Source organism: Ornithodoros turicata, chromosome 1 (genome assembly GCF_037126465.1).
Source record: "Ornithodoros turicata isolate Travis chromosome 1, ASM3712646v1, whole genome shotgun sequence".
Classification (NCBI taxonomy): domain Eukaryota; kingdom Metazoa; phylum Arthropoda; class Arachnida; order Ixodida; family Argasidae; genus Ornithodoros; species Ornithodoros turicata.
Window position 1 is genome coordinate 224,139,217 of NC_088201.1, and position 10,749 is coordinate 224,149,965.

At 46.1% G+C, this 10,749-nt stretch overlaps 1 long non-coding RNA gene, 2 other non-coding genes and 1 pseudogene across 4 annotated transcripts; 3 read left to right on the plus strand and 1 right to left on the minus strand.

Moving 5' to 3' along the window:
- Positions 1-322: 322 nt before the first annotated feature.
- Positions 323-5,918, minus strand: LOC135395280 (uncharacterized; annotated as a pseudogene).
- Positions 2,358-2,430, plus strand: Trnaa-cgc (transfer RNA alanine (anticodon CGC)). The gene has a single exon. It is a non-coding gene; the product is annotated as a tRNA-Ala (tRNA).
- On the plus strand, positions 2,688-2,760 carry Trnaa-cgc (transfer RNA alanine (anticodon CGC)). The gene has a single exon. It is a non-coding gene; the product is annotated as a tRNA-Ala (tRNA).
- A 2,997-nt stretch (positions 5,919-8,915) lies between the features above and the next one.
- On the plus strand, positions 8,916-10,520 carry LOC135377074 (uncharacterized). Of its 2 annotated transcripts, XR_010418007.1 has the most exons (5): positions 8,916-9,096; positions 9,213-9,351; positions 9,435-9,534; positions 9,827-9,926; positions 10,433-10,520. It is a non-coding gene; the product is annotated as an uncharacterized LOC135377074 (long non-coding RNA). The 2 variants fall into 2 exon arrangements; XR_010418006.1 differs by having other exon boundaries at positions 9,213-9,534.
- Positions 10,521-10,749: the final 229 nt, after the last annotated feature.

The following is a 10,749-nucleotide window of genomic DNA, read 5'->3' on the forward strand; positions in this document are numbered from 1 at the left end:
ACGACGCGAGTATTACACAGTAGAGCCATGGACTCATCGATGTACGGTGTGGCACTCAGAGCTTCGTTGGCCGGATTCACCGCAAAGGTGAATCCGTTACCAGCCCCCACCACGTGGAGGTGAAGTTGAGTGCCACATGTGGGAGCCATGAATCCGTGGTCGAGGTTTCCGGGGGCAGGCGGTCGAGATCGAAAAAGGCGTTCAAGGAGGTCACGGATACGGGGACAGGCGCGGTCGAGGTCGGTGTAGGCAGTCACGGGGCATCAAATAGTAGGGGGACATGCAGGGGTCGATGACGGGGACAGTCGAGGTGATCGTAAAACTACGCCTTGGTGGTCTGGGGCTTCTTTTTCCGACAGTCGATGTATACAACGGTATCTGGGAGAGCGTACCGGCGGCCAACGAAGGCAGTAACCAGGGCGTCGATCCTAGGGTCGTCGCAGTGCCGGAGGATACGATATACCGTGTAGGCGGGAGTAGTGAAGTCATGGATCAGGCGGAGAAGGATCTTCATGGCCTGATCGCGAAATTCATTGGGATGCGGTGTCAGCATAATGGCTTTCGTGAGCCTGGAGATATCGCGGCCTTTCAGCCGCCTGTAAACCGAGTAATCGTGGACTATTGAGTCGATTAGTCCGAGGCAGCCACGGTAAGTGTCCTGGTTCGTGGACTTAATCTGCTGGCATATGACGATGACGAGGGCGCTGAGATATCCCTCCACTCGGCGGTGTCTCCTCATGAGGTCTCCGATCTTCTCGAAGGTGCCAGGTGTACGAGATTCTATCTCGCCGGCGAGATCCTCCACTGGCGTCGGGTCTTCCGCCGGCGCCAAGCACGCGCAACGCAGGAAGCTAAAGACTCGCAGAAAACAGGCCATCCTGGTGACAGCAACACTACGGGTATGAGTTAGGAAAAACGATGATAACGTTAGACCATTTAGGGGTGGTAGTAGTCATCGTTCATTTTTGAAGCTTAGTGTTAATGATAACCGTCGCGCGACGCTCGTGATACTTCGACAATGTTTTCTAGCCTGCTTGCTATGGGTGATATGACGTTTACTAGGCTGTCGATCGTTGCTAAGGATGGCGCGCCAGCCACCACCGTACATGCAGCTTCCCACCTTTTCCGGTATCGCGTACGCTCAAAATATTTTCACTGACGGTGCAAATCGACATGAACAGTGGTGATATACGACCCCCAAACTCACAGTCTAGGAACCAACTTTTCATCATAGACAATGATGAGGGGGTTATTTTCAGGCAAGAAGGGTTCATTCGTGCCGAACTCATGTGTGTTACTTCGTTACGCTGATGGATCGCTTTCTGATATTATTTCCATTCTTGCGCTGCGCTGGTCTCGGGGCAAACCAAGTAACAATGGCTTGCAATGCTTCCAAGCAATTAATGAGGACGCCGTGTTATTATGTGAAAAAGTACTTTCAAAACTGCGCACTGCGCACAGTTGGTCATAATTGCCGTATGTTCTGTGATGGTGCCATGCAACTAGTTGATATTCACATTCCAAAAATAAAACAATTCAACAGCTGCCCGTGGTTCTCACAGCGTCTTAAATCTTTTCTCAATTGGGACGTGCAAAACAAAACATTTTTTTTCAGAGCCATGACCTTCCCAACTTGATGCAAAACAACCCGAAGAAATTTTGGAACATTCTCTCACCACTGAAATCTTGTCACGTCAGTTGAACTGATGAGGACTATTATAGAGGACTACTCTACCGGATAATCTCACTCCGCCCAGGTTTGCTCCCTTCTTCTTATCTGTTGTCAGTATTGATAACTTAAGCATTCTTCTTAAGCATTCTCGATGTCCTACCAAGATATTAGTTCACATGGTGTTTGTAAAATAATCGAAGACATGACCACATGGAATTCACTCCAACAAGGCTAATATCAAGCGAAATCCTGTGTTGCATTTCTTCATCTGCCCACAATGCCGAATGACTAGAAAACAGCCACGTTCACCCCAATACACAGGTTAGAAGCAGGTTGCAGAAAACTGCCGTAGGATTTCCGTTACCTGCAGGGCTCTACCAATTGAGCTAAGCTAACAGCAGCTAACAGCTGCTAACCTAACAGCTGGCTAACCTTTCAGTGACTTTCATCTTTCATCGTTAATTTCTTAGGCAAATTGAGGCTTTGTATGTATTCTTCCGTTCTAGGTTGTTCCAGCCTCAGAACATCAGTTCTTTCATGTTCATCAGTTGCCGCCTGCGTCGATCCCGTCGTATGAATGTGTGTGTGAGTGAGCGAAAATGTAAGCGTGAAAGGAGGATGAGTGAGAGAGAGTGGCTGGTTTGTCCCTTCAGATGACGCACCCTGGAAGTCGCTGAGAAGACGTGTTAGCTTAGCTCAATTGGTAGAGCCCTGGACCCGCAATCCAGAAGATGTGGGTTCGAGTCCTACAGCTGGCTAACCTTTTCAGTGACTTTCATCTCTCATCGTTAATTTCTTAGACAAATTGAGGCTTTGTATGTATTTGTCCCTTCTATGTTGTTCCAGCCTCAGAACATCAGTTCTTTCATGTTCATCAGTTGCCGCCTGCGTCGATCCCGTCGTATGAATGTGTGTGTGAGTGAGCAAAAACGTAAGAGTGAAAGGAGGATGAGTGAGAGAGAATGGCTGGTTTGTCCCTTCAGATGAAGCACCCTGGAAGTCGCTGAGAAGGCCTGTTAGCTTAGCTCAATTGGTAGAGCCCTGGACCCGCAATCCAGAAGATGTGGGTTCGAGTCCTACAGCTGGCTAACCTTTTCAGTGACTTTCATCTTTCATCGTTAATTTCTTAGGCAAATTGAGGCTTTGTATGTATTTGTCCCTTCTATGTTGTTCCAGCCTCAGAACATCAGTTCTCTCAGGTATCTTGGCGTTCATCTCTCAACAAAGACGACATGGAACACACACATTTAGTATGTAATCTCTAACGGAAATCTTTCGTCGAACATTATGATTCGATGACATTAATATACGTCGAACATTGAAGCAAGCATCTCGCCACTTATAACATTTAACATATTTCACTCTGGCTCGGTCGACATTGGAATACGCCTCCGCAATATGCACACTAAAAAAATTCACACCTCTTTAGGTGTTAAAAGGGTGTATTTCACAATTTACACTCCATGCTTAACTGTCTAACACTCATGTGAGTGTAAAGGGGGTGTATCCTGCTGTTTACTCCCTTCTGCCAGCTTTTTACACCCCTCCGTGAGAAGGTCATCAGGCCCATAGGGTGTAAAAGGCGGGTGAGCTGGACACAGTATTTCTGTAATTTTAGCAGTGATGGGACAGAACTAAAAAACTGCACAGAATTAAATGATATGCAAATGACGCCAGCCGACTTCTTACCCACTACCAAGACCAGTATAGATATTTTATTTAGGGTCTCAGAGGTGAACATGGGCATGACAGTAATGGACTGCACTTAATATGTACATAACCATGCAGGAACAAAATGATGGAACTCTTTCAATGTAATGCGGCCTTCGAGTGACATCAGAATAGCATAGCAAAAGCATATTAAAAAGTGAACCTCATAAGGGAATGGAACCCCTAGCACAGTGCAAAGCGTGTGTTGACAACGTGCCTGTTTCCAATTTTCTGAACAATGAGCTGCTCATTGTGCGAATCCTTAATGTTATCTACTACTACATATTGGGAGGTGAAGTTTACAACATACATGTGAAAATGGCTGTCAAATTCAGCTGTGTCAAGGACCTGTGCAACCCCCAAATACAATTGGTTCACCACGTAAATATCACAGAGCTGTGCAAACACAGGATGGTCATCATCACTGACACTTTGAACAAGCACACTGCCCGAAGTGAAGAGGCTGCCGTCAATGGTAACGGATTTCACCACTGCAACATTTTCACAGACAATGTCATGATCACATAGATAAGACGTTAAAACATCTGGGAGGTGCTGGAAAAGGCGTGGCTTACATCCCGATGTAGTGATTCTGAATTCGCTGTAACCCTGTGAAAGCATGTACATTTGTAGGTACTGATGCCTTGTCGCAAGACTGTAGGTAATGTTCTTGAAGTTGCGAATTTTGCGAGCTAGATCTTTAAAATACTGATGTTTGCTTTCAAAGCGCATAGCCCACAGTCCAATGAGGGGACCGTACTTGTAGATATATGACGCGTAGTGGATTAAATAATGCATCTTGCAAGGAACTTGCACTGACGGGAACAGGGTGTGAAAATCCAGCTGGAAGAAATGAACACGACGCTGAAGGTATGGCACGTGAGACGCAGGAATCCTCCTGCACATGATCAGATCAACGATCTCTCTCAATTGTATGTACAGCTTCCAAGCCAGGTTGTCAGAAGGTACACGATCCGCAATGTAGAATGGCAGATGTCTGAAGAAGCAAAAGATCTGACTTGCATTGCCTTTCATCTTTCCTTTCCTGAAGATAAAATCTTTTGAAAGCTCCTCTAGTTTGTTTCTCTGGTCGTAGATCCCATAAGTAAAAGTGACAACTTCTCGATTCAGTTCGTCCAGTGTGAAAAAATGTGAAGCTATCAGGCTTGAAACCACATGCTTGATAACAAATGGGAGAACCCCTTCGTGGACATCATGCATAATGTCAGGGGGGAGATGAAGCGTTGGGTCAAAACCATGGAAGGTCAAAGAACAGGGCTCCTTAACACCATAGAGCGATACAGTGGACACGCCAGAATTCAGCATGCTTAAGTGGTAACGGTGACCACTTGGTGTACGTGGGGTGAAATCTTGCTCAAGGTACTTGAAAGAAATTTCATGGGGGAGAGCAAGGCAGAGCCTGCAAATTCGTCCGTGGCTGAAGCTGCACTTGTACCCCCCCCCCCCCCGACCCTTTCACAATTTCCCCGTCGACACTGACACCTTCTGTCTCAAGGCGAGAGATATCTTGCACAAGCGGGGAAAGTATCTTGTCAAGTCCGTAGGCAGCTACATGCTTGTCTTTTGTAAGGAGCACGAGATGAACACTTGACAGTGACGATCTGAATTTCTGGTGCAAGTTGAGAATGGAAAAATAGATGGCCATCAGCTTGTATTTTACTCTCTTACTCCCCAGCGGGTCGCATACTTCGAATTCATCACTGTATATTTGTAGACACAGCTTCGATGTGTCGCCTGCAAAGTATGAATGATCAAGGAACTCTGTACCATCAAACACTGTTGATAGATAACCGGTACTTCCACTTCAAGTTTCATGTCTTTCACGTGCACCTGAAATTTGTAGCAAATGCTTCAGGACTTCACATATCGGGACATAGTGGAACTGGTCCACTTTACCCCTTTCAGTCTGTCCGAGGACAATGGCACGGGGCTCAACATATGGCAACACCTGTTTCCAGTAAGACTCTCGAGAGTGCCTCGTTTTCAGTTCTGTGAAGCCGCGTTCCACAAGAGATGTAAACCTTTCCTGCAAGTTGGCTACAGGTTCTTGTTCCACTAGTCCTTGGATGTATAGTATGATGTCATTTCCAATCTCATCCAAGGTGGATTCCGGAACACGTCTGCCCTCCTTCCACTTAAGAAGTAACAGGGCAAGTTGCCTAACAGCGTCTGGTTCTGCGGTCGTGTGGTCCTGCCCAGGCTCGTTAACACGGCCCTGCTCAGGTTCGTCAAAAGGGCCTTCATCTGTCGCTTCATGGCTGGGGCTACCTGCTGCGTCAACAATGTCAGACTGGGGTTCGGGACCTCTCCTGCCTTCCTCAATCAGGTCACTGTGTCTCTGCGCAACGTGGCTTCGGTAGGATGAGTACCGTGCAAAAGTTCTTGGGCAGTTGTTCAGGCCACACACCCAGTTGCCTTCATGTCCATGGCGAGAATGAAGATGTCGAAATAGACCGCGGAGAGTGAATTCTCTCCACTGACACCTTGGACACGTGAAGTACCGCACAGCTGGCATCTGAAGAATAAAATAAACTGGGGTCAGATGTGCAAGGATATTATAACAAGAGCTCTAAAAACATTGGTAGTAATGGCTGTAACAGCACTGACTATGCTGTCTAGGACTTTATGCTCATTCTTTTTGCACATAACGCATTGTTATTTGCATCACATGCAAAATAAACATCACTGCTGTTACGTGAGGGCGAACAGGGACGAGCCTTGTAAAAATGTAACATGCCCTTCTATGTTGTTCCAGCCTCAGAACATCAGTTCTCTCATGCCCTTCCCAGTTGTTAGATTGAGGAAGTAGCAAGCATATATGTGCCCAGCACGATGCTGCTGAGGTGTCTAGATTACATTGTCTGCTATAACACGGGTTTGATTGTGAGCAAAAGAATCGCCCCCAAAAATGCCGATACATTACCGCGGCAGACGTGAAAGGTACGTAATAAAATGCCTCAGCTGTCATTCGAAGCAGTTGCTTAAGTTGTCAATACATGTACAGGGTGTTATTTTTCGTTTTTAATCTCAATTCGATCTATATACGTTAACCCAGCAACGAAATTTCATCGTCAGTCTAGTCACGGCGAAAGAAATACATGTCAGCGCAGCCTAATTCAGTTGCTACCAACCGTTCAACCCCGCATGAACCATGATAATTTTCTGAGCAATAAAAGGCAAAAAGGATACCACTCTTGAGCCTAGACGACGGTAGCTACCACCTATAAACAGTCACCAGAAGGTGGCTAAATCGACGCGATTTTTTAAGATACCCTATTACCCAAATCATAATTTCCTTCATGCTATCCACGCCCGGGGTCCTCAATCTGTTTGTGAAAGAAAGCAGCTGCCCCTTTTCTAATCGTATGCAAAGCTCTTCTCACACAAGACGGCAACTCTAAGTACGAATACATTGGGATGAACAAAACTTACGGTGGTTTCGCTCTCAGTCGTAGACAAGCTGCATGTTTCGACTGCACAGCTGTCCGCCTCCACACAATGACGGATACAGGCAAAAAAAACAGCAGACGAACGCTAAAGCTGCCAAAGCGTCGAACGTGAAGCGGAACACCATGCAGTAGCAAGTCTTTTTCCTGTAATATAGGCAGCGACAAGAACTAAGAAGCTTCGTCAAAAATCGTAGATGGGTTAGCGCCAAACTCTTGGTTGGATTCGACTTGGACTTTGACCAAGTCTAATCCACGTCCAATCGTCCCATCTTGCCCAAGCCAACCCAATCCAATCCACAGTTCGATGTTCAGCGGTTTTCGTTGGGACGCTTGTTTTCGAGTGCACATGTTTAACTCTTTGACTCGCTAAAGTGAGAGCTAGTAGTGCGTTGTCCTTTGAAGAGATTGACAGTACGTAAGCAGTCGGTACTGGTACTGTCTTCCACCGCTCGCTTGCTCGCAATGCATCTAACCGCGTGTCTCGTCGAAGTTGACGGCACTGACGTGAAACGCTAGTTTCAGTTCGAGGCAGACGAAGTCACATTGACCGTCAGCAAATTGAAGGATGCAGTTCGCGACTGCAGTCTCCTCGGCATCAGCCCCATGAACACACATGGTCCTCAGGATGTCCCCACAGTGTCATCGTGTCCTCGTCCTTCGAGGTGTATCCCCAAGAAGTCCTGAGGACAACACTCGCGGACTGTCCGTGAAGAGTCATTCAGGCACGTCCTGTGCCCGTCCCTGCGGGTAGCCAGGAGGACGAGAACTATTATATTGTTTAGTTTACCTGCTCAGACTCCCTAAGCACATTTGTTTTGTTTTCGAGCCGATCCTCGGACCTGACTGACATTTTTCTTAAATATAGGGTACGTAGCCCAGCGTAAAATTCCCTGCCGCCAAAAGGAATGACTGTCTATGATACATGAAGGATTTCTCCTGGAAAGAAAAAAGCGCGCGATTCTGTGGCACTTGTTTTGACTTTCAAAGGTTCTACCTGAATGTCTCAAACCAAAGGAAGTAAGAAACATAGACTTTGGAATGAAGCAGAGCTACTACTTCAATCAATTTTTCGCTTTGGGTATTGTTCTTTGCGTAATCGAAAGAAACATGGACAGCTCACCCTTCGTTTTGCGTAGCGGGCGAGCAGGACTCTCGAATTTACGGAGCGTCACGTTATAAGCAACAAACAGTATCTGTGTGGGCTTCGGGAGAGAATTTTCCGAGTTGGTTACGGAGTGGGCAAGCTTAAGCTTATCCTATCCTACAGTTGGCAGTACGAGGATTTCTCAGACTTAGTGTCCTTGACAAGATTCTGTTTCTCAGTGGAACAATAAAAATGCTGCATTAACTTTGGTGTCATTGCAATTTGATGTAACTTCTGTAAGCACTTGGCTGATGTGCGTGCCAGAAATACCAAAATAATCCAGGTGACACGTGGTGCGCTAGTATACGTCTAAAAATGGGCTAACTTGAGACTTTAGGGGTACCGATAAATTTAGACGTCTACAAGCTGTCCATAGCACTATACATTATTTAGACGTCTAAGAAGGGGCGGTCACGAGACATGGCTGAGATATTTCGCAGTAGACGTTTACCGTTAGACGTCTAAAAGCATGTCACACGTTGACCACATTTAGACTTGCATCACAAATTCATGCAACCATTTTCACTGGAGCTATAACACAACGTTGCCTCTGTGTTCTGCGAAATATTATCAAAGTATACTTTGTTCTTGCTGCTGGTCATGACAGAGTGACTAGAAACCGTGTGTCTTGCAACCGTGAGGCTCAACGTGATTAGATTCAACTGTTATTGGCACGTACTGCCCCATGAACAACCTAGTCTGAATAAAGTTTCAAGCAGGCAAAAGAAAATGTGACTGCGGAAGAGTGCTGCAATGAGACGAAAACATACAGCACGAGGCGCAAACACGCCCTCGGGCGCCAGTTTGGAAACGGCATCGGCAGAGGGCGCCGCCAGCGGCGCCGCGCAACGGTCGGCGTTCAAACTTGTTCGCTCAGTTGCTCAGCTGACGCTCGCTACTGTACTGTAGTGTTTCGAAGTTTAGTAAGTTTATTTCTTGTCCAGCGTCGTGCGTATGTTTTCTTGCAATATGTCGGTCAACTGGACAGTTCCGGCATCCTGTCCATACGCAATGAGCGATATCGTTAAGCGTAACAACGAGGGCTGCTGTAGCGGGGAGGCAACGTCCCTTATTTGTTCTCTGTACTTCAGGTTTCAGGGGTGAGTTTGCTTTCTTTCTTGTCCTCTGCTTTCAGATTTGTGCCTGCTTGTGTTCACAATCGCATGCGATAGAGCTCTGGAGCACAGCAGCTGAATATGGTTTTCTTTCTCTGTAGAATGATGTTGCGAATGAGTGACGAGCACAATGGAGATGTGGGACTGACCTAAATGTGTTAACAAGATTGTCGTTTGGTTACGTTCGATGCTGTCTGTTCAGTGTACTGGCGACGAACAATATGGAGATATGGGACTGACGTATGTGTGTGTTAAGATTCAATCGTTTGGATACGTTGTTGGCTCGGGTACCTCTTGGATTTACGTCTTTATTATCTTTATAGGTGCTGGCAGAGTCATGGAATGAAGGTCACGATTACAACGCCTGGCCTGTAAGCCATTTGTTGGCACTTCAGCTGGGCTGGAGCTACGATCACATTTTAGGTAAACGAAAAGAGTTACCTTTTCAGATTTGTTGTCCCCTTGTGTTCTATGTACTCGCTGATCTGACGCTGTCTGCTCTCACTACTCTGTGCTGTTGCCACTAATCTGTGCTGACTGTGTTGCAGTGAAATATGGGGGCAGCCACCATTTTGCCACGGGCAGCATGTTTATGATAGTTGCATTTTTTAAAAACAGTGCGTACGTTGAGAAGTTCTTTCGTTTGATATCTGGCTGTCAAAAGCCGCACACATTATGCTGGCGCGGGTACCTCATGGTTTGATGTATTTTATAGGTGCTTCCAGGCTCATGGATTGGAGGTGACGAATACAACGCCTGTCCTGTGGGTCATTTGTTGGCACTTCGGCTTAGCTGCAGCTACGATCCAATTTCAGGTAAACAAAACCTATTACGTTTTCTAATCTGACTGTGCTGTTGTTCAATATCGCTGGATTTCTAAGAGTTCGCTAATCTCATGCTCGTGTGAGTCTCTTGTAAATACTTTGTTGCCAAATAGCTTCAGTTACAGTTGGATTGTCTGAACTGCGTCTGATTCATGTCATTGATGCCATGCAGCCTGTCAGCATGATTATTTTTCAGATTCAGTCACACAATTTCTTTTTTAACGTGTGCACATTGTGACTTGCCGAGTAGGATGTGTCTCTTCACGATCCCTTTAGTAACCTCATCTTTCGTCTTCGAATTGTCAGTCTGGAATCAAATGGGTTCTCCACGAGCAACTATGATCCGACATGTATGGATACGGAAATACTTGACACTTGCATAGTGCCTGAATAAACAATATGCATAAATTGCAGTTCTGCAGTAAACAAGCTGCATGCAACATGTTTTACATCCAGGCATTTATAGTGATATCACACATTGCCTTTTCTATTTTCAGTGTACCTCGGAAACGTTCCTTCCTGCTACCCACAGCCGTCTACCACCCCACACGTGTGTAAAGCACTGGTTGCCTTTGGAGCACTCAAGCACGGACCCAGAGACAGAGGCAATACTTGCAGCTACCAGTGATATAAGTGCTGCGATTTGTGTACATGTACATTACTATCTGCTTTGGAAGAGTATCAAGATTTGCTGGTATGTGACTGTGCAATAAGGGGAATTGCTCACAATGTCTGCTGACTTGTCGACATGTTTGGAAGTCAGTGTTTGCCCGGTATATTCATAGAAATAAATCTTGTACCAACATCCATGTTG